The sequence below is a fragment of the Phyllobates terribilis genome, unplaced genomic scaffold (assembly GCF_046119375.1).
Source record: "Phyllobates terribilis strain yellow unplaced genomic scaffold, ASM4611937v1 Scaffold_102__1_contigs__length_5892047, whole genome shotgun sequence".
NCBI lineage: Eukaryota > Metazoa > Chordata > Amphibia > Anura > Dendrobatidae > Phyllobates > Phyllobates terribilis.
In genome coordinates, this window is record NW_027362862.1 from 4,905,663 (window position 1) to 4,932,307 (window position 26,645).

The window sequence follows — 26,645 nt, forward strand, 5'->3', positions numbered from 1 at the left end:
GAGTTCCAAATGTGTGTGGGTAGAATATATATCCCACGGGGATAAAATTGAAAAAAGTGGAAAAAAATTTTTTTTTGGACTTAGTAATTTTTCCGGCGTTTATCAGACTTTCATATAGGGGAAATGTCAGTGAGCATTCCGATTTCAGTTCCAGAGCGATTCGCCCAATGAGTCCTTGATATTTAGTCGTTTTCAGCCAATTTCCTGGATTTTTGAAAATTTCACTTTTTTGTGAAAATATCCACTAAATGAGGGAATAATATGTGTGAGGGTACCCCAGGAGAGTTCCAAATGTGTGTGGGTAGAATATATATCCCACGGGGGTAAAATTGAAAAAAGTTGAAAAAAATTTTTTTTGGGACTTAGTCATTTTTCCGGCGTTTATCAGACTTTCAGATAGGGGAAATGTCAGTGAGCGTTCCGATTTCAGTTCCAGAGCAATTCACTCAATGAGTCCTTGATATTTAGTCATTTTCAGCCATTTTTCTGGATTTTTGAAAATTTCACTTTTTTGTGAAAATATCCACTAAATGAGGGAATAATATGTGTGAGGGTTCCCCAGGAGAGTTCCAAATGTGTGTGGGTAGCATATATATCCCACGGGGGTAAAATTGAAAAAAGTTTAAAAAAAAAATTTCTTTGACTTAGTCATTTTTCCGGCGTTTATCAGACTTTCAGATAGGGGAAATGTGAGTGAGGGTTCCGATTTCAGTTCCAGAGCGATTTGCCCAATGAGTCCTTGATATTTAGTCGTTTTCAGCCAATTTTCTGGATTTTTGAAAATTTCACTTTTTTGTGAAAATATCCACTAAATGAGGGAATAATATGTGTGAGGGTACTCCAGGAGAGTCCCAAATGTGTGTGGGTAGAATATATATCCCACGGGGGTAAAATTGAAAAAAGTTGAAAATTTTTTTGTTTTGGACTTAGTCATTTTATCAGACTTTCAGATAGGGCAAATGTCAGTGAGCGTTCCGATTTCAGTTCCACAGCGATTCGCCCAATGAGTCCTTGATATTTAGACATTTTCAGCCAATTTCTGGATTTTTGAAAATTTCACTTTTTTGTGAAAATATCCACTAACTGAGGGAATAATATGTGTGAGGGTACCCCAGGAGAGTTCCAAATGTGTGTGGGTACAATATATATCGCACGTGGGTAAAATTGAAAAAAGTTTTAAAAATTTTTTTTGGGGACTTAGTCATTTTTCCGGCGTTTATCAGACTTTCAGATAGGGGAAATGTCAGTGAGCATTCCGATTTCAGTTCCAGAGCGATTCGCCCAATGAGTCCTTGATATTTAGTCATTTTCAGACAATTTTCTGGATTTTTGAAAATTTCACTTTTTTGTGAAAATATCCACTAAATGACGGAATAATATGTGTGAGGGTTCCCCAGGAGAGTTCCAAATGTGTGTGGGTAGAATATATATCCCACGGGGATAAAATTGAAAAAAGTGGAAAAAAATTTTTTTTTGGACTTAGTAATTTTTACGGCGTTTATCAGACTTTCAGATAGGGGAAATGTCAGTGAGCGTTCCGATTTCAGTTCCAGAGCAATTCACTCAATGAGTCCTTGATATTTAGTCATTTTCAGCCAATTTTCTGGATTTTTGAAAATTTCACTTTTTTGTGAAAATATCCACTAAATGAGGGAATAATATGTGTGAGGGTACCCCAGGAGAGTTCCAAATGTGTGTGGGTAGAATATATATCCCACGGGGGTAAAATTGAAAAAAGTTGAAAAAAATTTTTTTTTGGACTTAGTCATTTTTCCGGCGTTTATCAGACTTTCAGATAGGGGAAATGTCAGTGAGCTTTCCGATTTCTGTTCCAGAGCGATTCGCCCAATGAGTCCTTGATATTTAGTCGTTTTCAGCCAATTTTCTGGATTTTTGAAAATTTCACTTTTTTGTGAAAATATCCACTAAATGAGGGAATAATATGTGTGAGGGTACCCCAGGAGAGTTCCAAATGTGTGTGGGTAGAATATATATTCCACGGGGGTAAAATTGAAAAAAGTTGAAAAAAATTTTTTTTGGGACTTAGTCATTTTTCCGGCGTTTATCAGACTTTCAGATAGGGGAAATGTCAGTGAACGTTCCGGTTTCTGTTCCAGAGCGATTCGCCCCAATGAGTCCTTGATATTTAGACATTTTCAGCCAATTTCTGTATTTTTGAAAATTTCACTTTTTTGTGAAAATATCCACTAAATGAGGGAATAATATGTGTGAGGGTTCCCCAGGAGAGTTCCAAATGTGTATGGGTAGCATATATATCCCACGGGGGTAAAATTGAAAAAAGTTTAAAAAAAAAATTTCTTTGACTTAGTCATTTTTCCGGCGTTTATCAGACTTTCAGATAGGGGAAATGTGAGTGAGGGTTCCGATTTCAGTTCCAGAGCGATTCGCCCAATGAGTCCTTGATATTTAGTCATTTTCAGCCAATTTTCTGGATTTTTGAAAATTTCACTTTTTTGTGAAAATATCCACTAAATGAGGGAATAATATGTGTGAGGGTACTCCAGGAGAGTCCCAAATGTGTGTGGGTAGAATATATATCCCACGGGGGTAAAATTGAAAAAAGTTGAAAATTTTTTTGTTTTGGACTTAGTCATTTTATCAGACTTTCAGATAGGGGAAATGTGAGTGAGCGTTCCGATTTCAGTTCCAGAGCGATTCGCCCAATGAGTCCTAGATATTTAGTCGTTTTCAGCCAATTTTCTGGATTTTTGAAAATTTCACTTTTTTGTGAAAATATCCACTAAATGACGGAATAATATGTGTGAGGGTTCCCCAGGAGAGTTCCAAATGTGTGTGGGTAGAATATATATCCCACGGGGATAAAATTGAAAAAAGTGGAAAAAAAAATTTTTTTGGACTTAGTAATTTTTCTGGCGTTTATCACTTTCATATAGGGGAAATGTCAGTGAGCGTTCCGATTTCAGTTCCAGAGCGATTCGCCCAATGAGTCCTTGATATTTAGTCGTTTTCAGCCAATTTTCTGGATTTTTGAAAATTTCACTTTTTTGTGAAAATATCCACTAAATGACGGAATAATATGTGTGAGGGTTCCCCAGGAGAGTTCCAAATGTGTGTGGGTAGAATATATATCCCACGGGGGTAAAATTGAAAAAAGTTGAAAAAAATTTTTTTTTGGACTTAGTCATTTTTCCGGCGTTTATCATACTTTCAGATAGGGCAAATGTCAGTGAGCGTTCCGATTTCAGTTCCAGAGCGATTCGCCCAATGAGTCCTTGATATTTAGTCGTTTTCAGCCAATTTTCTGGATTTTTGAAAATTTCACTTTTTTGTGAAAATATCCACTAAATGACGGAATAATATGTGTGAGGGTTCCCCAGGAGAGTTCCAAATGTGTGTGGGTAGAATATATATCCCACGGGGATAAAATTGAAAAAAGTGGAAAAAAAATTTTTTTTGGACTTAGTAATTTTTCCGGCGTTTATCAGACTTTCAGATAGGGGAAATGTCAGTGAGCGTTCCGATTTCAGTTCCAGAGCGATTCGCCCAATGAGTCCTTGATATTTAGACATTTTCAGCCAATTTCTGGATTTTTGAAAATTTCACTTTTTTTGTGAAAATATCCACTAAATGAGGGAATAATATGTGTGAGGGTACCCCAGGAGAGTTCCAAATGTGTGTGGGTAGAATATATATCTCAATGGGGGTAAAATTGAAAAAAGTTTAAAAAAATTTTTTTTTGGACAGTCATTTTTCCGGAGTTTATCAGACTTTCAGATAGGGGAAATGTGAGTGAGCATTCCGATTTCAGTTCCAGAGCGATTCGCCCAATGAGTCCTTGATATTTAGTCGTTTTCAGCCAATTTTCTGGATTTTTGAAAATTTCACTTTTTTGTGAAAATATCCAATAAATGACGGAATAATATGTGTGAGGGTATCCCAGGAGAGTTCCAAATGTGTGTGGGTAGAATATATATCCCACGGGGGTAAAATTGAAAAAAGTATAAAAAAAATTTTTTTTGGACTTAGTCATTTTTCCAGTGTTTATCAGACTTTCAGATAGGGAAAATGTAAGTGAGAGTTCAGATTTCAGTTCCAGAGCGATTCGCCCTATGAGTCCTTGATATTTAGTCGTTTTCAGCCAATTTTCTGGATTTTTGAAAATTTCACTTTTTTGTGAAAATATCCACTAAATGAGAGAATAATATGTGTGAGGGTACCCCAGGAGAGATCCAAATGTGTGTGGGTAGAATATATATCCCACGGGGGTAAAATTTAAAAAAGTTTAAAAAAAAATTTTTTGGGACTTAGTAATTTTTCTGGCATTTATCAGACTTTCAGATAGGGGAAATGTCAGTGAGCATTCAGATTTCAGTTCCAGAGCGATTCGCCCAATGAGTCCTTGATATTTAGTCGTTTTCAGCCAATTTTCTGGATTTTTGAAAATTTCACTTTTTTGTGAAAATATCCACTAAATGAGGGAATAATATGTGTGAGGGTACCCCAGGAGAGTTCCAAATATGTGTGGGTAGAGTATATATCCCACGGGGGTAAAATTGAAAAAAGTTGAAAAAAATTTTTTTTTGAACTTTGTCATTTTTCCGGCGTGTATCAGACTTTCAGATAGGGGAAATGTCAGTGATCGTTCCGATTTCAGTTCCAGAGTGATTCGCCTAATGAGTCCTTGATATTTAGTCATTTTCAGCCAATTTTCTGGATTTTTGAAAATTTCACTTTTTTGTGAAAATATCCACTAAATGAGAGAATAATATGTGTGAGGGTACCCCAGGAGAGTTCCAAATGTGTGTGGGTAGAATATATATCCCACGGGGGTAAAATTGAAAAAAGTATAAAAAAAATTTTTTTTGGACTTAGTCATTTTTCCAGTGTTTATCAGACTTTCAGATAGGGAAAATGTAAGTGAGAGTTCAGATTTCAGTTCCAGAGCGATTCGCCCTATGAGTCCTTGATATTTAGTCGTTTTCAGCCAATTTTCTGGATTTTTGAAAATTTCACTTTTTTGTGAAAATATCCACTAAATGAGAGAATAATATGTGTGAGGGTACCCCAGGAGAGATCCAAATGTGTGTGGGTAGAATATATATCCCACGGGGGTAAAATTTAAAAAAGTTTAAAAAAAAATTTTTTGGGACTTAGTAATTTTTCTGGCATTTATCAGACTTTCAGATAGGGGAAATGTCAGTGAGCATTCAGATTTCAGTTCCAGAGCGATTCGCCCAATGAGTCCTTGATATTTAGTCGTTTTCAGCCAATTTTCTGGATTTTTGAAAATTTCACTTTTTTGTGAAAATATCCACTAAATGAGGGAATAATATGTGTGAGGGTACCCCAGGAGAGTTCCAAATATGTGTGGGTAGAGTATATATCCCACGGGGGTAAAATTGAAAAAAGTTGAAAAAAATTTTTTTTTGAACTTTGTCATTTTTCCGGCGTGTATCAGACTTTCAGATAGGGGAAATGTCAGTGATCGTTCCGATTTCAGTTCCAGAGTGATTCGCCTAATGAGTCCTTGATATTTAGTCATTTTCAGCCAATTTTCTGGATTTTTGAAAATTTCACTTTTTTGTGAAAATATCCACTAAATGAGAGAATAATATGTGTGAGGGTACCCCAGGAGAGTTCCAAATGTGTGTGGGTAGAATATATATCCCACGGGGGTAAAATTGAAAAAAGTTGAAAAATTTTTTTTTTGGACTAAGTCATTTTTCCGGCGTTTATCAGACTTTCAGATAGGGGAAATGTCAGTGAGCATTCCGATTTCAGTTCCAGAGCGATTCGCCCATTGAGTCCTTGATATTTAGTCGTTTTCAGCCAATTTTCAGGATTTTTGAAAATTTCACTTTTTTGTGAAAATATCCACTAAATGAGAGAATAATATGTGTGAGGGTACCCCAGGAGAGTTCCAAATGTGTGTGGGTAGAATATATATCCCACGGTGGTAAAATTGAAAAAAGTTGAAAAAATTTTTTTTTTGAACTTAGTCATTTTTCTGGCGTTTATCAGACTTTCAGATAGGGGAAATGTCAGTGAGCATTCTGATTTCAGTTCCAGAGCAATTCGCCCAATGAGTCCTTGATATTTAGTCGTTTTCAGCCAATTTTCAGGATTTTTGAAAATTTCACTTTTTTTGTGAAAATATCCACTAAATGAGGGAATAATATGTGTGAGGGTACCCCAGGAGAGTTCCAAATGTGTGTGGGTAGAATATATATCTCAATGGGGGTAAAATTGAAAAAAGTTTAAAAAAATTTTTTTTTGGACAGTCATTTTTCCGGAGTTTATCAGACTTTCAGATAGGGGAAATGTGAGTGAGCATTCCGATTTCAGTTCCAGAGCGATTCGCCCAATGAGTCCTTGATATTTAGTCGTTTTCAGCCAATTTTCTGGATTTTTGAAAATTTCACTTTTTTGTGAAAATATCCAATAAATGACGGAATAATATGTGTGAGGGTATCCCAGGAGAGTTCCAAATGTGTGTGGGTAGAATATATATCCCACGGGGGTAAAATTGAAAAAAGTATAAAAAAAATTTTTTTTGGACTTAGTCATTTTTCCAGCGTTTATCAGACTTTCAGATAGGGAAAATGTAAGTGATAGTTCAGATTTCAGTTCCAGAGCGATTCGCCCTATGAGTCCTTGATATTTAGTCGTTTTCAGCCAATTTTCTGGATTTTTGAAAATTTCACTTTTTTGTGAAAATATCCACTAAATGAGAGAATAATATGTGTGAGGGTACCCCAGGAGAGATCCAAATGTGTGTGGGTAGAATATATATCCCACGGGGGTAAAATTTAAAAAAGTTTAAAAAAAAATTTTTTGGGACTTAGTAATTTTTCTGGCATTTATCAGACTTTCAGATAGGGGAAATGTCAGTGAGCATTCAGATTTCAGTTCCAGAGCGATTCGCCCAATGAGTCCTTGATATTTAGTCGTTTTCAGCCAATTTTCTGGATTTTTGAAAATTTCACTTTTTTGTGAAAATATCCACTAAATGAGGGAATAATATGTGTGAGGGTACCCCAGGAGAGTTCCAAATATGTGTGGGTAGAGTATATATCCCACGGGGGTAAAATTGAAAAAAGTTGAAAAAAATTTTTTTTTGAACTTTGTCATTTTTCCGGCGTGTATCAGACTTTCAGATAGGGGAAATGTCAGTGATCGTTCCGATTTCAGTTCCAGAGTGATTCGCCTAATGAGTCCTTGATATTTAGTCATTTTCAGCCAATTTTCTGGATTTTTGAAAATTTCACTTTTTTGTGAAAATATCCACTAAATGAGAGAATAATATGTGTGAGGGTACCCCAGGAGAGTTCCAAATGTGTGTGGGTAGAATATATATCCCACGGGGGTAAAATTGAAAAAAGTTGAAAAATTTTTTTTTTGGACTAAGTCATTTTTCTGGCGTTTATCAGACTTTCAGATAGGGGAAATGTCAGTGAGCATTCCGATTTCAGTTCCAGAGCGATTCGCCCATTGAGTCCTTGATATTTAGTCGTTTTCAGCCAATTTTCAGGATTTTTGAAAATTTCACTTTTTTGTGAAAATATCCACTAAATGAGAGAATAATATGTGTGAGGGTACCCCAGGAGAGTTCCAAATGTGTGTGGGTAGAATATATATCCCACGGTGGTAAAATTGAAAAAAGTTGAAAAAATTTTTTTTTTGAACTTAGTCATTTTTCTGGCGTTTATCAGACTTTCAGATAGGGGAAATGTCAGTGAGCATTCTGATTTCAGTTCCAGAGCAATTCGCCCAATGAGTCCTTGATATTTAGTCGTTTTCAGCCAATTTTCAGGATTTTTGAAAATTTCACTTTTTTTGTGAAAATATCCACTAAATGAGAGAATAATATGTGTGAGGGTACCCCAGGAGAGTTCCAAATGTGTGTGGGTAGAATATATATCCCACGGGGGTAAAATTGAAAAAAGTTGAAAAATTTTTTTTTTTGGACTAAGTCATTTTTCCGGCGTTTATCAAACTTTCAGATAGGGGAAATGTCAGTGAGCATTCCGATTTCAGTTCCAGAGCGATTCGCCCATTGAGTCCTTGATATTTAGTCGTTTTCAGCCAATTTTCAGGATTTTTGAAAATTTCACTTTTTTGTGAAAATATCCACTAAATGAGAGAATAATATGTGTGAGGGTACCCCAGGAGAGTTCCAAATGTGTGTGGGTAGAATATATATCCCACGGGGGTAAAATTGAAAAAAGTTTCAAAAAATTTTTTTTGGGACTTAGTCATTTATCCGGCGTTTATCAGACTTTCAGATAGGGGAAATGTGAGTGAGCGTTCCGATTTCAGTTCCAGAGCGATTCGCCCAATGAGTCCTTGATATTTAGTCGTTTTCAGCCAATTTTCTGGATTTTTGAAAATTTCACTTTTTTGTGAAAATATCCACTAAATGACGGAATAATATGTGTGAGGGTTCCCCAGGAGAGTTCCAAATGTGTGTGGGTAGAATATATATCCCACGGGAGTAAAATTGAAAAAAGTTGAAAAAAATTTTTTTTTGGACTTAGTCATTTTTCCGGCGTTTATCATACTTTCAGATAGGGCAAATGTCAGTGAGCGTTCCGATTTCAGTTCCAGAGCGATTCGCCCAATGAGTCCTTGATATTTAGTCGTTTTCAGCCAATTTTCTGGATTTTTGAAAATTTCACTTTTTTTGTGAAAATATCCACTAAATGACGGAATAATATGTGTGAGGGTTCCCCAGGAGAGTTCCAAATGTGTGTGGGTAGAATATATATCCCACGGGAGTAAAATTGAAAAAAGTTGAAAAAAATTTTTTTTTGGACTTAGTCATTTTTCCGGCGTTTATCATACTTTCAGATAGGGCAAATGTCAGTGAGCGTTCCGATTTCAGTTCCAGAGCGATTCGCCCAATGAGTCCTTGATATTTAGTCGTTTTCAGCCAATTTTCTGGATTTTTGAAAATTTCACTTTTTTTGTGAAAATATCCACTAAATGACGGAATAATATGTGTGAGGGTTCCCCAGGAGAGTTCCAAATGTGTGTGGGTAGAATATATATGCCACGGGGATAAAATTGAAAAAAGTGGAAAAAAAATTTTTTTTGGACTTAGTAATTTTTCCGGCGTTTATCAGACTTTCAGATATCGGAAATGTCAGTGAGCGTTCCGATTTCAGTTCCAGAGCGATTCGCCCAATGAGTCCTTGATATTTAGTCGTTTTCAGCCAATTTTCTGGATTTTTGAAAATTTCACTTTTTTGTGAAAATATCCACTAAATGAGGGAATAATATGTGTGAGGGTACCCCAGGAGAGTCCCAAATGTGTGTGGGTAGAATATATATCCCACGGGGGTAAAATTGAAAAAAGTTTAAAAAAAAAATTTCTTTGACTTAGTCATTTTTCCGGCGTTTATCAGACTTTCAGATAGGGGAAATGTGAGTGAGGGTTCCGATTTCAGTTCCAGAGCGATTCGCCCAATGAGTCCTTGATATTTAGTCGTTTTCAGCCAATTTTCTGGATTTTTGAAAATTTCACTTTTTTGTGAAAATATCCACTAAATGAGGGAATAATATGTGTGAGGGTACTCCAGGAGAGTCCCAAATGTTTGTGGGTAGAATATATATCCCACGGGGGTAAAATTGAAAAAAGTTGAAAATTTTTTTGTTTTGGACTTAGTCATTTTATCAGACTTTCAGATAGGGGAAATGTGAGTGAGCGTTCCGATTTCAGTTCCAGAGCGATTCGCCCAATGAGTCCTTGATATTTAGTCGTTTTCAGCCAATTTTCTGGATTTTTGAAAATTTCACTTTTTTGTGAAAATATCAACTAAATGATGGAATAATATGTGTGAGGGTTCCCCAGGAGAGTTCCAAATGTGTGTGGGTAGAATATATATCCCACGTTGATAAAATTGAAAAAAGTTGAAAATATTTTGTTTTGGACTTAGTCATTTTATCAGACTTTCAGATAGGGCAAATGTCAGTGAGCGTTCCGATTTCAGTTCCAGAGCGATTCGCCCCAATGAGTCCTTGATATTTAGTCTTTTTCAGCCAATATTTTGGATTTTTGAAAATTTCACTTTTTTGTGAAAATATCCACTAAATGAGGGAATAATATGTGTGAGGGTACCCCAGGAGAGTTCCAAATGTGTGTGGGTAGAATATATATCCCACGGGGTAAAATTGAATAAAGTTGAAAAAAATTTTTTTTTGGACTTAGTCATTTTTCCGGCGTTTATCAGACTTTCAGATAGGGGAAATGTCAGTGAGCGTTCCGATTTCTGTTCCAGAGCGATTCGCCCAATGAGTCTTTGATATTTAGTCGTTTTCAGCCAATTTTCTGGATTTTTGAAAATTTCACTTTTTTCTGAAAATATCCACTAACTGAGGGAATAATATGTGTGAGGGTACCCCAGGAGAGTTCCAAATGTGTGTGGGTAGAATATATATCCCACGGGGGTAAAATTGAAAAAAGTTGAAAAAAATTTTTTTTTGGACTTAGTCATTTTTCCAGCGTTTATCAGACTTTCAGATAGGGGAAATGTCAGTGAGCTTTCCGATTTCTGTTCCAGAGCGATTCGCCCAATGAGTCCTTGATATTTAGTCGTTTTCAGCCAATTTTCTGGATTTTTGAAAATTTCACTTTTTTGTGAAAATATCCACTAAATGAGGGAATAATATGTGTGAGGGTACCCCAGGAGAGTTCCAAATGTGTGTGGGTAGAATATATATCCCACGGGGGTAAAATTGAAAAAAGTTGAAAATTTTTTTGTTTTGGACTTAGTCATTTTATCAGACTTTCAGATAAGGGAAATGTGAGTGAGCGTTCCAATTTCAGTTCCAGAGCGATTCGCCCAATGAGTCCTTGATATTTAGACATTTTCAGCCAATTTCTGGATTTTTGAAAATTTCACTTTTTTGTGAAAATATCCACTAAATGAGGGAATAATATGTGTGAGGGTTCCCCAGGAGAGTTCCAAATGTGTGTGGGTAGAATATATATCCCACGGGGGTAAAATTGAAAAAAGTTTAAAAAAAAAATTTCTTTGACTTAGTCATTTTTCCGGCGTTTATCAGACTTTCAGATAGGGGAAATGTGAGTGATGGTTCCGATTTCAGTTCCAGAGCGATTCGCCCAATGAGTCCTTGATATTTAGTCGTTTTCAGCCAATTTCCTGGATTTTTGAAAATTTCACTTTTTTGTGAAAATATCCACTAAATGAGGGAATAATATGTGTGAGGGTACCCCAGGAGAGTTCCAAATGTGTGTGGGTAGAATATATATCCCACGGGGGTAAAATTGAAAAAAGTTTAAAAAAAATTTTTTTTGGACTTAGTCATTTTTCCGGCGTTTATCAGACTTTCAGATAGGGGAAATGTCAGTGAGCATTCCGATTTCAGTTCCAGAGCGATTCGCCCAATGAGTCCTTGATATTTAGTCGTTTTCAGCCAATTTTCTGGATTTTTGAAAATTTCACTTTTTTGTGAAAATAGCCACTAAATGAGGGAATAATATGTGTGAGGGTACCCCAGGAGAGTTCCAAATGTGTGTGGGTAGAATATATATCCCACGGGGGTAAAATTGAAAAAAGTTTCAAAAAATTTTTTTTGGGACTTAGTCATTTATCCGGCGTTTATCAGACTTTCAGATAGGGGAAATGTGAGTGAGCGTTCCGATTTCAGTTCCAGAGCGATTCGCCCAATGAGTCCTTGATATTTAGTCGTTTTCAGCCAATTTTCTGGATTTTTGAAAATTTCACTTTTTTGTGAAAATATCCACTAAATGACGGAATAATATGTGTGAGGGTTCCCCAGGAGAGTTCCAAATGTGTGTGGGTAGAATATATATCCCACGGGGATAAAATTGAAAAAAGTGGAAAAAAAAATTTTTTTGGACTTAGTAATTTTTCTGGCGTTTATCACTTTCATATAGGGGAAATGTCAGTGAGCGTTCCGATTTCAGTTCCAGAGCGATTCGCCCAATGAGTCCCTGATATTTAGTCGTTTTCAGCCAATTTTCTGGATTTTTGAAAATTTCACTTTTTTGTGAAAATATCCACTAAATGACGGAATAATATGTGTGAGGGTTCCCCAGGAGAGTTCCAAATGTGTGTGGGTAGAATATATATCCCACGGGAGTAAAATTGAAAAAAGTTGAAAAAAATTTTTTTTTGGACTTAGTCATTTTTCCGGCGTTTATCATACTTTCAGATAGGGCAAATGTCAGTGAGCGTTCCGATTTCAGTTCCAGAGCGATTCGCCCAATGAGTCCTTGATATTTAGTCGTTTTCAGCCAATTTTCTGGATTTTTGAAAATTTCACTTTTTTGTGAAAATATCCACTAAATGACGGAATAATATGTGTGAGGGTTCCCCAGGAGAGTTCCAAATGTGTGTGGGTAGAATATATATCCCACGGGGATAAAATTGAAAAAAGTGGAAAAAAAATTTTTTTTGGACTTAGTAATTTTTCCGGCGTTTATCAGACTTTTAGATAGGGGAAATGTCAGTGAGCGTTCCGATTTCAGTTCCAGAGCGATTCGCCCAATGAGTCCTTGATATTTAGACATTTTCAGCCAATTTCTGGATTTTTGAAAATTTCACTTTTTTTGTGAAAATATCCACTAAATGAGGGAATAATATGTGTGAGGGTACCCCAGGAGAGTTCAAAATGTGTGTGGGTAGAATATATATCTCAATGGGGGTAAAATTGAAAAAAGTTTAAAAAAATTTTTTTTTGGACAGTCATTTTTCCGGAGTTTATCAGACTTTCAGATAGGGCAAATGTCAGTGAGCATTCCGATTTCAGTTCCAGGGCGATTCGCCCAATGAGTCCTTGATATTTAGTCGTTTTCAGCCAATTTTCTGGATTTTTGAAAATTTCACTTTTTTGTGAAAATATCCAATAAATGACGGAATAATATGTGTGAGGGTATCCCAGGAGAGTTCCAAATGTGTGTGGGTAGAATATATATCCCACGGGGGTAAAATTGAAAAAAGTATAAAAAAAATTTTTTTTTGACTTAGTCATTTTTCCAGCGTTTATCAGACTTTCAGATAGGGAAAATGTAAGTGAGAGTTCAGATTTCAGTTCCAGAGCGATTCGCCCTATGAGTCCTTGATATTTAGTCGTTTTCAGCCAATTTTCTGGATTTTTGAAAATTTCACTTTTTTGTGAAAATATCCACTAAATGAGAGAATAATATGTGTGAGGGTACCCCAGGAGAGATCCAAATGTGTGTGGGTAGAATATATATCCCACGGGGGTAAAATTTAAAAAAGTTTAAAAAAAAATTTTTTGGGACTTAGTAATTTTTCTGGCATTTATCAGACTTTCAGATAGGGGAAATGTCAGTGAGCGTTCAGATTTCAGTTCCAGAGCGATTCGCCCAATGAGTCCTTGATATTTAGTCGTTTTCAGCCAATTTTCTGGATTTTTGAAAATTTCACTTTTTTGTGAAAATATCCACTAAATGAGGGAATAATATGTGTGAGGGTACCCCAGGAGAGTTCCAAATATGTGTGGGTAGATTATATATCCCACGGGGGTAAAATTGAAAAAAGTTGAAAAAATTTTTTTTTTGAACTTTGTCATTTTTCCGGCGTGTATCAGACTTTCAGATAGGGGAAATGTCAGTGATCGTTCCGATTTCAGTTCCAGAGTGATTCGCCTAATGAGTCCTTGATATTTAGTCATTTTCAGCCAATTTTCTGGATTTTTGAAAATTTCACTTTTTTGTGAAAATATCCACTAAATGAGAGAATAATATGTGTGAGGGTACCCCAGGAGAGTTCCAAATGTGTGTGGGTAGAATATATATCCCACGGGGGTAAAATTGAAAAAAGTTGAAAAATTTTTTTTTTGGACTAGGTCATTTTTCCGGCGTTTATCAGACTTTCAGATAGGGGAAATGTCAGTGAGCATTCCGATTTCAGTTCCAGAGCGATTCGCCCATTGAGTCCTTGATATTTAGTCGTTTTCAGCCAATTTTCAGGATTTTTGAAAATTTCACTTTTTTGTGAAAATATCCACTAAATGAGAGAATAATATGTGTGAGGGTACCCCAGGAGAGTTCCAAATGTGTGTGGGTAGAATATATATCCCACGGTGGTAAAATTGAAAAAAGTTGAAAAAATTTTTTTTTTCAACTTAGTCATTTTTCTGGCGTTTATCAGACTTTCAGATAGGGGAAATGTCAGTGAGCGTTCCGATTTCAGTTCCAGAGCGATTTGCCCAATGCGTCCTTGATATTTAGTCGTTTTCAGCCAATTTTCTGGATTTTTGAAAATTTCACTTTTTTGTGCAAAATATCCACTAAATGAGAGAATAATATGTGTGAGGGTACCCCAGGAGAGTTCCAAATGTGTATGGGTAGAATATATATCCCACGGGGGTAAAATTGAAAAAAGTTTAAAAAAATTTTTTTTTGGACTTAGTAATTTTTCCGGCATTTATCAGACTTTCAGATAGGGGAAATGTCAGTGAGCATTCTGATTTCAGTTCCAGAGCGATTCGCCCAATGAGTCCTTGATATTTAGTCGTTTTCAGCCAATTTTCAGGATTTTTGAAAATTTCACTTTTTTGTGAAAATATCCACTAAATGAGAGAATAATATGTGTGAGGGTACCCCAGGAGAGTTCCAAATGTGTGTGGGTAGAATATATATCCCACGGGGGTAAAATTGAAAAAAGTTGAAAAATTTTTTTTTTTGGACTAAGTCATTTTTCCGGCGTTTATCAAACTTTCAGATAGGGGAAATGTCAGTGAGCATTCCGATTTCAGTTCCAGAGCGATTCGCCCATTGAGTCCTTGATATTTAGTCGTTTTCAGCCAATTTTCAGGATTTTTGAAAATTTCACTTTTTTGTGAAAATATCCACTAAATGAGAGAATAATATGTGTGAGGGTACCCCAGGAGAGTTCCAAATGTGTGTGGGTAGAATATATATCCCACGGGGGTAAAATTGAAAAAAGTTGAAAAAAAATTTTTTTTGGACTTAGTCATTTTTCCGGCGTTTATCAGACTTTCAGATAGGGGAAATGTCAGTGAGTGTTCCGATTTCAGTTCCAGAGCGATTTGCCCAATGCGTCCTTGATATTTAGTCGTTTTCAGCCAATTTTCTGGATTTTTGAAAATTTCACTTTTTTGTGCAAAATATCCACTAAATGAGAGAATAATATGTGTGAGGGTACCCCAGGAGAGTTCCAAATGTGTGTGGGTAGAATATATATCCCACGGGGGTAAAATTGAAAAAAGTTTTAAAAAATTTTTTTTTGGACTTAGTAATTTTTCCGCCATTTATCAGACTTTCACATAGGGGAAATGTCAGTGAGCGTTCTGATTTCAGTTCCAGAGCGATTCGCCCAATGAGTCCTTGATATTTAGTCGTTTTCAGCCAATTTTCAGGATTTTTGAAAATTTCACTTTTTTGTGAAAATATCCACTAAATGAGGGAATAATATGTATGAGGGTACCCCAGGAGAGTTCAAAATGTGTGTGGGTAGAATATATATCCCACGGGGATAAAATTGAAAAAAGTTGAAAAAAAATTTTTTTTTGGACTTAGTAATTTTTCCGGCGTTTATCAGACTTTCAGATAGGGGAAATGTCAGTGAGCGTTCCGATTTCAGTTCCAGAGTGATTCGCCCAATGAGTCCTTGATATTTAGTCGTTTTCAGGCAATTTTCTGGATTTTTGAAAATTTCACTTTTTTGGGAAAATATCCACTAAATGACGGAATAATATGTGAGAGGGTACCCCAGGAGAGTTCCAAATGTGTGTGGGTAGAATATATATCCCACGGGGGTAAAATTGAAAAAAGTTGAAAAAAAATTTTTTTTGGACTTAGTCATTTTTCCGGCGTTTATCAGACTTTCAGATAGGGGAAATGTCAGTGAGCGTTCCGATTTCAGTTCCAGAGCGATTTGCCCAATGCGTCCTTGATATTTAGTCATTTTCAGCCAATTTTCTGGATTTTTGAAAATTTCACTTTTTTGTGAAAATATCCACTAAATGAGAGAATAATATGTGTGAGGGTACGCCAGGAGAGTTCCAAATGTGTGTGGGTAGAATATATATCCCACGGGGGTAAAATTGAAAAAAGTTGAAAAAATTTTTTTTTTGAACTTAGTCATTTTTCCGGCGTTTATCAGACTTTCACATAGGGGAAATGTCAGTGAGCGTTCCGATTTCAGTTCCAGAGCGATTTGCCCAATGCGTCCTTGATATTTAGTCGTTTTCAGCCAATTTTCTGGATTTTTGAAAATTTCACTTTTTTGTGCAAAATATCCACTAAATGAGAGAATAATATGTGTGAGGGTACCCCAGGAGAGTTCCAAATGTGTGTGGGTAGAATATATATCCCACGGGGGTAAAATTGAAAAAAGTTTAAAAAAATTTTTTTGGGACTTAGTAATTTTTCCGGCATTTATCAGACTTTCAGATAGGGGAAATGTCAGTGAGCATTCTGATTTCAGTTCCAGAGCAATTCGCCCAATGAGTCCTTGATATTTAGTCGTTTTCAGCCAATTTTCAGGATTTTTGAAAATTTCATTTTTTTGTGAAAATATCCACTAAATGAGGGAAGAATATGTGTGAGGGTACCCCAGGAGAGTTCCAAATGTGTGTGGGTAGAATATATATCCCACGGGGGTAAAATTGAAAAAAGTTGAAAAAAAATTTTTTTTTGGACTTAGTAATTTTTCCGGCGTTTATCAGACTTTCAGATAAGGGAAATGTCAGTGAGCATTCCGATTTCAGTTCCAGAGTGATTCGCCCAATGAGTCCTTGATATTTAGTCGTTTTCAGGCAATTTTCTGGATTTTTGAAAATTTCACTTTTTTGTGCAAAATATCCACTAAATGAGAGAATAATATGTGTGAGGGTCCCCCAGGAGAGTTCCAAATGTGTGTGGGTAGAATATATATCCCACGGGGGTAAAATTGAAAAAAGTTTAAAAAAATTTTTTTTTGGACTTAGTAATTTTTCCGGCATTTATCAGAGTTTCAGATAGGGGAAATGTCAGTGAGCATTCTGATTTCAGTTCCAGAGCGATTCGCCCAAAGAGTCCTTGATAGTTAGTCATTTTCAGCCAATTTTCTGGATTTTGGAAAATTTCACTTTTTTGTGAAAATATCCAATAAATGACGGAATAATATGTGTGAGGGTACCCCAGGAGAGTTCCAAATGTGTGTGGGTAGAATATATATCCCACGGGGGTAAAATTGAAAAAAGTATAAAAAAAATTTTTTTTGGACTTAGTCATTTTTCCAGCGTTTATCAGACTTTCAGATAGGGAAAATGTAAGTGAGAGTTCAGATTTCAGTTCCAGAGCGATTCGCCCTATGAGTCCTTGATATTTAGTCGTTTTCAGCCAATTTTCTGGATTTTTGAAAATTTCACTTTTTTGTGAAAATATCCACTAAATGAGGGAATAATATGTGTGAGGGTACCCCAGGAGAGTTCCAAATATGTGTGGGTAGAGTATATATCCCACGGGTAAAATTGAAAAAAGTTGAAAAAAATTTTTTTTTGAACTTAGTCATTTTTCCGGCGTGTATCAGACTTTCAGATAGGGGAAATGTCAGTGATCGTTCCGATTTCAGTTCCAGAGTGATTCGCCTAATGAGTCCTTGATATTTAGTCATTTTCAGCCAATTTTCTGGATTTTTGAAAATTTCACTTTTTTGTGAAAATATCCACTAAATGAGAGAATAATATGTGTGAGGGTACGCCAGGAGAGTTCCAAATGTGTGTGGGTAGAATATATATCCCACGGGGGTAAAATTGAAAAAAGTTGAAAAAATTTTTTTTTTGAACTTAGTCATTTTTCCGGCGTTTATCAGACTTTCACATAGGGGAAATGTCAGTGAGCGTTCCGATTTCAGTTCCAGAGCGATTTGCCCAATGCGTCCTTGATATTTAGTCGTTTTCAGCCAATTTTCTGGATTTTTGAAAATTTCACTTTTTTGTGCAAAATATCCACTAAATGAGAGAATAATATGTGTGAGGGTACCCCAGGAGAGTTCCAAATGTGTGTGGGTAGAATATTTATCCCACGGGGGTAAAATTGAAAAAAGTTTAAAAAAATTTTTTTGGGACTTAGTAATTTTTCCGGCATTTATCAGACTTTCAGATAGGGGAAATGTCAGTGAGCATTCTGATTTCAGTTCCAGAGCAATTCGCCCAATGAGTCCTTGATATTTAGTCGTTTTCAGCCAATTTTCAGGATTTTTGAAAATTTCATTTTTTTGTGAAAATATCCACTAAATGAGGGAAGAATATGTGTGAGGGTACCCCAGGAGAGTTCCAAATGTGTGTGGGTAGAATATATATCCCACGGGGGTAAAATTGAAAAAAGTTTAAAAAAATTTTTTTTTGGACTTAGTAATTTTTCCGGCATTTATAAGACTTTCAGAATGGGGAAATGTCAGTGAGCGTTCAGATTTCAGTTCCAGAGCGATTCGCCCAATGAGTCCTGGATATTTAGTCGTTTTCAGCCAATTTTCTGGATTTTTGAAAATTTCACTGTTTTGTGAAAATATCCACTAAATGAGAGAATAATATGTGTGAGGGTACCCCAGGAGAATTCCAAATGTGTGTGGGTAGAATATATATCCCACGGTCATAAAATTGAAAAAAGTTGAAAAATTTTTTTTTTTGGACTTAGTCATTTTTCCTGCGTTTATCAGACTTTCACATAGGGGAAATGTCAGTGAGCGTTCCGATTTCAGTTCCAGAGCGATTCGCCCAATGTGTTAATGATATTTAGTCATTTTCAGCCAATTTTCTGGATTTTTGAAAATTTCACTTTTTTTGTGAAAATATCCACTAAATGAGAGAATAATATGTGTGAGGGTACCCCAGGAGAGTTCCAAATGTGTGTGGGTAGAATATATATCCCACGGGGGTAAAATTGAAAAAAGTTGAAAAAAATTTTTTTTTGGACTTAGTAATTTTTCCGGCATTTATCAGACTTTCAGATAGGGGAAATGTCAGAGAGCATTCAGATTTCAGTTCCAGAGTGATTTGCCCAATGAGTCCTGGATATTTAGTCGTTTTCAGCCAATTTTCTGGATTTTTGAAAATTTCACTTTTTTGTGAAAATATCCACTAAATGAGGGAATAATATGTGTGAGGGTACCCCAGGAGAGATCCAAATGTGTGTGGGTAGAATATATATCCCACGGGGGTAAAATTGAAAAAAGTTTAAAAAAAAATTTTTCGGGACTTAGTAATTTTTCTGGCATTTATCAGACTTTCAGATAGGGGAAATGTGAGTGAGCGTTCAGATTTCAGTTCCAGAGCGATTCGCCCAATGAGTCCTTGATATTTAGTCGTTTTCAGATAATTTTCTGGATTTTTGAAAATTTCACTTTTTTGTGAAAATATCCACTAAATGAGGGAATAATATGTGTGAGGGTACCCCAGGAGAGTTCCAAATATGTGTGGGTAGAGTATATATCCCACGGGGGTAAAATTTAAAAAAGTTGAAAAAATTTTTTTTTTGAACTTAGTCATTTTTCCGGCGTGTATCAGACTTTCAGATTGGGGAAATGTCAGTGATCGTTCCGATTTCAGTTCCAGAGTGATTCGCCTAATGAGTCCTTGATATTTAGTCGTTTTCAGCCAATTTTCTGGATTTTTGAAAATTTCACTTTTTTGTGAAAATATCCACTAAATGAGGGCATAATATGTGTGTTCCAAATGTGTGTGGGTAGAATATATATCCCACGGAGATAGAATTGAAAAAAAGTTGAAAAATTTTTTTTTTTGGACTTAGTCATTTTTCCTGCGTTTATCAGACTTTCACATAGGGGAAATGTCAGTGAGCGTTCCGATTTCAGTTCCAGAGTGATTCGCCCAATGAGTCCTTGATATTTTGTCGTTTTCAGCCAATTTTCTGGATTTTTGAAAATTTCACTGTTTTGTGAAAATATCCACTAAATGAGAGAATAGTATGTGTGAGGGTACCCCAGGAGAGTTCCAAATGTGTGTGGGTAGAATATATATCCCAAGGTCATAAAATTGAAAAAAGTTGAAAAATTTTTTTTTTTGGACCTAGTCATTTTTCCTGCGTTTATCAGACTTTCACATAGGGGAAATGTCAGTGAGCGTTCTGATTTCAGTTCCAGAGCGATTCGCCCAAAGAGTCCTTGATATTTAGTCGTTTTCAGCCAATTTTCTGGATTTTGGAAAATTTCACTTTTTTGTGAAAATATCCAATAAATGACGGAATAATATGTGTGAGGGTACCCCAGGAGAGTTCCAAATGTGTGTGGGTAGAGTATATATCCCACGGGGGTAAAATTGAAAAAAGTTGAAAAAATTTTTTTTTGGAACTTAGTCATTTTTCCGGCGTGTATCAGACTTTCAGATAGGGGAAATGTCAGTGATCGTTCCGATTTCAGTTCCAGAGTGATTCGCCTAATGAGTCCTTGATATTTAGTCATTTTCAGCCAATTTTCTGGATTTTTGAAAATTTCACTTTTTTGTGAAAATATCCACTAAATGAGAGAATAATATGTGTGAGGGTACCCCAGGAGAGTTCCAAATGTGTGTGGGTAGAATATATATCCCACGGGGGTAAAATTGAAAAAAGTTGAAAAAATTTTTTTTTGGAACTTAGTCATTTTTCCGGCGTTTATCAGACTTTCACATAGGGGAAATGTCAGTGAGCGTTCTGATTTCAGTTCCAGAGCCATTTGCCCAATGCGTCCTTGATATTTAGTCGTTTTCAGCCAATTTTCTGGATTTTTGAAAATTTCACTTTTTTGTGCAAAATATCCACTAAATGAGAGAATAATATGTGTGAGGGTACCCCAGGAGAGTTCCAAATGTGTGTGGGTAGAATATATATCCCACGGGGATAAAATTGAAAAAAGTTTAAAAAAATTTTTTTTTGGACTTAGTAATTTTTCCGGCATTTATCAGACTTTCAGATAGGGGAAATGTCAGTGAGCATTCTGATTTCAGTTCCAGAGCGATTTGCCCAATGCGTCCTTGATATTTAGTCGTTTTCAGACAATTTTCTGGATTTTTGAAAATTTCACTTTTTTGTGCAAAATATCCACTAAATGAGAGAATAATATGTGTGAGGGTACCCAAGGAGAGTTCAAAATGTGTGTGGGTAAAATATATATCCCACGGGGGTAAAATTGAAAAAAGTTGAAAAAATTCTTTTTTCGGCCTTAGTCATTTTTCCGTCGTTTATCAGACTTTCAGATAGGGGAAATGTGAGTGAGCGTTCCGATTTCAGTTCCAGAGCGATTCGCCCAATGAGTCCTTGATATTTAGTCGTTTTCAGCCAATTTTCTGGATTTTTGAAAATTTCATTTTTTTTGTGAAAATATCCACTAAATGAGGGAAGAATATGTGTGAGGGTATCCCAGGAGAGTTCCAAATGTGTGTGGGTAGAATATATATCCCACGGGGGGTAAAATTGAAAAAAGTTTAAAAAATTTTTTTTTGGGACTTAGTAATTTTTCCGTCGTTTATCAGACTTTCAGATAGGGGAATTGTCAGTGAGCGTTCCGATTTCAGTTCCAGAGCGATTCGCCCAATGAGTCCTTGATATTTAGTCGTTTTCAGCCAATTTTCTGGATTTTTGAAAATTTCACTTTTTTGTGAAAATATCCACTAAATGAGGGAAGAATATGTGTGAGGGTACCCCAGGAGAGTTCCAAATGTGTGTGGGTAGAATATATATCCCACGGGGGTAAAATTGAAAAAAGTTGAAAAAAAATTTTTTTGGGACTTACTCATTTTTCCGGCGTTTATCAGACTTTCAGATAGGGGAAATGTAAGTGAGAGTTCAGATTTCAGTTCCAGAGCGATTCGCCCTATGAGTCCTTGATATTTAGTCGTTTTCAGCCAATTTTCTGGATTTTTGAAAATTTCACTTTTTTGTGAAAATATCCACTAAATGAGGGAAGAATATGTGTGAGGGTACCCCAGGAGAGTTCCAAATGTGTTTGGGTAGAATATATATCCCACAGGGGTAAAATTGAAAAAAGTTGAAAAAAATTTTTTTGGGGACTTAGTCATTTTTCCGGCGTTTATCAGACTTTCAGATAGGGGAAATGTCAGTGAGCGTTCTGATTTCAGTTCCAGAGTGATTCGCCTAATGAGTCCTTGATATTTAGTCGTTTTCAGCCAATTTTCTGGATTTTTGAAAATTTCACTTTTTTTCTGAAAATATCCACTAAATGAGGGAATAATATGTGTGAGGGTACCCCAGGAGAGTTCCAAATGTGTTTGGGTAGAATATATATCCCACAGGGGTAAAATTGAAAAAAGTTGAAAAAAAATTTTTTGGGGACTTAGTCATTTTTCCGGCGTTTATCAGACTTTCAGATAGGGGAAATGTCAGTGAGCGTTCTGATTTCAGTTCCAGAGCGATTCGCCCAATGAGTCCTTGATATTTAGTCGTTTTCAGCCAATTTTCTGGATTTTTGAAAATTTCACTTTTTTGTGAAAATATCCACTAAATGAGGGAATAATATGTGTGAGGGTACCCAGAAGAGTTCCAAATGTGTGTGGGTAGAATATATATCCCACGGAGATAAAATTGAAAAAAGTTGAAAAATTTTTTTTTTTGGACTTAGTCATTTTTCCTGCGTTTATCAGACTTTCACATAGGAGAAATGTCAGTGAGCGTTCCCATTTCAGTTCCAGAGTGATTCGCCCAATGAGTCCTTGATATTTTGTCGTTTTCAGCCAATTTTCTGGATTTTTGAAAATTTCACTGTTTTGTGAAAATATCCACTAAATGAGAGAATAATATGTGTGAGGGTACCCCAGGAGAGTTCCAAATGTGTGTGGGTAGAATATATATCCCACGGTCATAAAATTGAAAAAAGTTGAAAAATTTTTTTTTTTGGACTTAGTCATTTTTCCTGCGTTTATCAGACTTTCAGATAGGGGAAATGTCAGAGAGCGTTCAGATTTCAGTTCCAGAGCGATTCGCCCAATGAGTCCTAGGTATTTAGTCGTTTTCAGCCAATTTTCTGACTTTTTGAAAATTTCACTGTTTTGTGAAAATATCCACTAAATGAGAGAATAATATGTGTGAGGGTACCCCAGGAGAGTTCCAAATGTGTTTGGGTAGAATATATATCCCACAGGGGTAAAATTGAAAAAAGTTGAAAAAAATTTTTTTGGACTTAGTCATTTTTCCGGCGTTTATCAGACTTTCAGATAGGGGAAATGTCAGTGAGCGTCCCGATTTCAGTTCCAGAGTGATTCGCCCAATGAGTCCTTGATATTTAGTCGTTTTCACCCAATTTTCTGGATTTTTGAAAATTTCACTTTTTTGTGAAAATATCCACTTAATGAGGGCATAATATGTGTGAAGGTACCCAGAAGAGTTCCAAATGTGTGTTGGTAGAATATATATCCCACGGAGATAAAATTGAAAAAAGTTGAAAAATTTTTTTTTTTGGACTTAGTCATTTTTCCTGCGTTTATCAGACTTTCACATAGGGGAAATGTAAGTGAGCGTTCCGATTTCAGTTCCAGAGCGATTCGCCCAATGAGTCCTTGATATTTAGTCGTTTTCAGCCAATTTTCTGGATTTTTGAAAATTTCACTTTTTTGTGAAAATATCCTCTAAATGAGGGAATAATATGTGTGAGGGTACCCCAGGAGAGTTCCAAATGTGTGTGGGTAGAATATATATCCCACGGAGATAAAATTGGACTTAGTCATTTTTCCTGCGTTTATCAGACTTTCACATAGGGGAAATGTCAGTGAGCATTCCGATTTCAGTTCCAGAGCGATTCGCCCAATGAGTCCTTGATATTTTGTCATTTTCAGCCAATTTCTGGATTTTTGAAAATTTCACTGTTTTGTGAAAATATCCACTAAATGAGAGAGAGTTCCAAATGTGTGTGGGTAGAATATATATCCCACGGTCATAAAATTGAAAAAAGTTGAAAAATTTTTTTTTTTGGACTTAGTCATTTTTCCGGCGTTTATCAGACTTTCAGATAGGGGAAATGTCAGTGAGCGTCCCGATTTCAGTTCCAGAGCGATTCGCCCAATGAGTCCTAGTTATTTGGTCGTTTTCAGCCAATTTTCTGACTTTTTGAAAATTTCACTGTTTTGTGAAAATATCCACTAAATGAGAGAATAATATGTGTGAGGGTACCCCAGGAGAGTTCCAAATGTGTGTGGGTAGAATATATATCCCACGGTCATAAAATTGAAAAAAGTTGAAAAATTTTTTTTTTTGGACTTAGTCATTTTTCCTGCGTTTATCAGACTTTCACATAGGGGAAATGTCAGTGAGGGTTCCGATTTCAGTTCCAGAGCGATTCGCCCAATGAGTCCTTGATATTTAGTCGTTGTCAGCCAATTTTCCGGATTTTTGAAAATGTCACTTTTTTGTGAAAATATCCACTAAATGAGGGAATAATATGTGTGAGGGTACACCAGGAGAGTTCCAAATGTGTGTGGGTAGAATATATATCCCACGGGGATAAAATTGAAAAAAGTTGAAAAAAAAATTTTTTTTGGACTTAGTAATTTTTCCGGCGTTTATCAGACTTTCACATAGGGGAAATGTCAGTGAGCGTTCAGATTTCAGTTCCAGAGCGATTCGCTCAATGAGTCCTTGATATTTAGTCGTTTTCAGCCAATTTTCTGTATTTTTGAAAATTTCACTTTTTTGTGAAAATATCCACTAAATGAGAGAATAATATGTGTTAAGGTACCCCAGGAGAGTTCCAAATGTGTGTGGGTAGAATATATATCCCACGGGGGTAAAATTGAATAGAGTTGAAAAAAATTTTTTTTTTAGCTTAATTTTTCCGGCGTTTATCAGACTTTCAGATAGGGAAAATGTCAGTGAGCGTTCCGATTTCAGTTCCAGAGCGATTCGCCCAATGAGTCCTTGATATTTAGTCGTTTTCAGCCAATTTTCTGGATTTTTTAAAATTTCACTTTTTTGTGAAAATATCCACTAAATGAGGACATAATATGTGTGAGGGTACCCCAGGAGAGTTCCAAATGTTTGTGGGTAGAATATATTTCCCACGGGGATAAAATTGAAAAAAGTTGAAAAAAATTTTTTTTTGGACTTAGTAATTTTTCCGGCGTTCATCAGACTTTCAGATAGGGGAAATGTCAGTGAGCATTCCGATTTCAGTTCCAGAGCGATTCGCCCAATGAGTCCTTGATATTTAGTCGTTTTCAGCCAATTTTCAGGATTTTTGAAAATTTCACTTTTTTGTGAAAATATCCACTAAATGAGAGAATAATATGTGTGAGGGTACCCCAGGAGAGTTCCAAATGTGTGTGGGTAGAATATATATCCCACGGGGGTAAAATTGAAAAAAGTTGAAAAATTTTTTTTTTTGGACTAAGTCATTTTTCCGGCGTTTATCAAACTTTCAGATAGGGGAAATGTCAGTGAGCATTCCGATTTCAGTTCCAGAGCGATTCGCCCATTGAGTCCTTGATATTTAGTCGTTTTCAGCCAATTTTCAGGATTTTTGAAAATTTCACTTTTTTGTGAAAATATCCACTAAATGAGAGAATAATATGTGTGAGGGTACCCCAGGAGAGTTCAAAATGTGTGTGGGTAGAATATATATCCCACGGGGATAAAATTGAAAAAAGTTGAAAAAAAATTTTTTTTTGGACTTAGTAATTTTTCCGGCGTTTATCAGACTTTCAGATAGGGGAAATGTCAGTGAGCGTTCCGATTTCAGTTCCAGAGTGATTCGCCCAATGAGTCCTTGATATTTAGTCGTTTTCAGGCAATTTTCTGGATTTTTGAAAATTTCACTTTTTTGGGAAAATATCCACTAAATGACGGAATAATATGTGAGAGGGTACCCCAGGAGAGTTCCAAATGTGTGTGGGTAGAATATATATCCCACGGGGGTAAAATTGAAAAAAGTTGAAAAAATTTTTTTTTTGAACTTAGTCATTTTTCCGGCGTTTATCAGACTTTCACATAGGGGAAATGTCAGTGAGCGTTCCGATTTCAGTTCCAGAGCGATTTGCCCAATGCGTCCTTGATATTTAGTCGTTTTCAGCCAATTTTCTGGATTTTTGAAAATTTCACTTTTTTGTGCAAAATATCCACTAAATGAGAGAATAATATGTGTGAGGGTACCCCAGGAGAGTTCCAAATGTGTGTGGGTAGAATATATATCCCACGGGGGTAAAATTGAAAAAAGTTTAAAAAAATTTTTTTGGGACTTAGTAATTTTTCCGGCATTTATCAGACTTTCAGATAGGGGAAATGTCAGTGAGCATTCTGATTTCAGTTCCAGAGCAATTCGCCCAATGAGTCCTTGATATTTAGTCGTTTTCAGCCAATTTTCAGGATTTTTGAAAATTTCATTTTTTTGTGAAAATATCCACTAAATGAGGGAAGAATATGTGTGAGGGTACCCCAGGAGAGTTCCAAATGTGTGTGGGTAGAATATATATCCCACGGGGGTAAAATTGAAAAAAGTTGAAAAAAAATTTTTTTTTGGACTTAGTAATTTTTCCGGCGTTTATCAGACTTTCAGATAAGGGAAATGTCAGTGAGCGTTCCGATTTCAGTTCCAGAGTGATTCGCCCAATGAGTCCTTGATATTTAGTCGTTTTCAGGCAATTTTCTGGATTTTTGAAAATTTCACTTTTTTGTGCAAAATATCCACTAAATGAGAGAATAA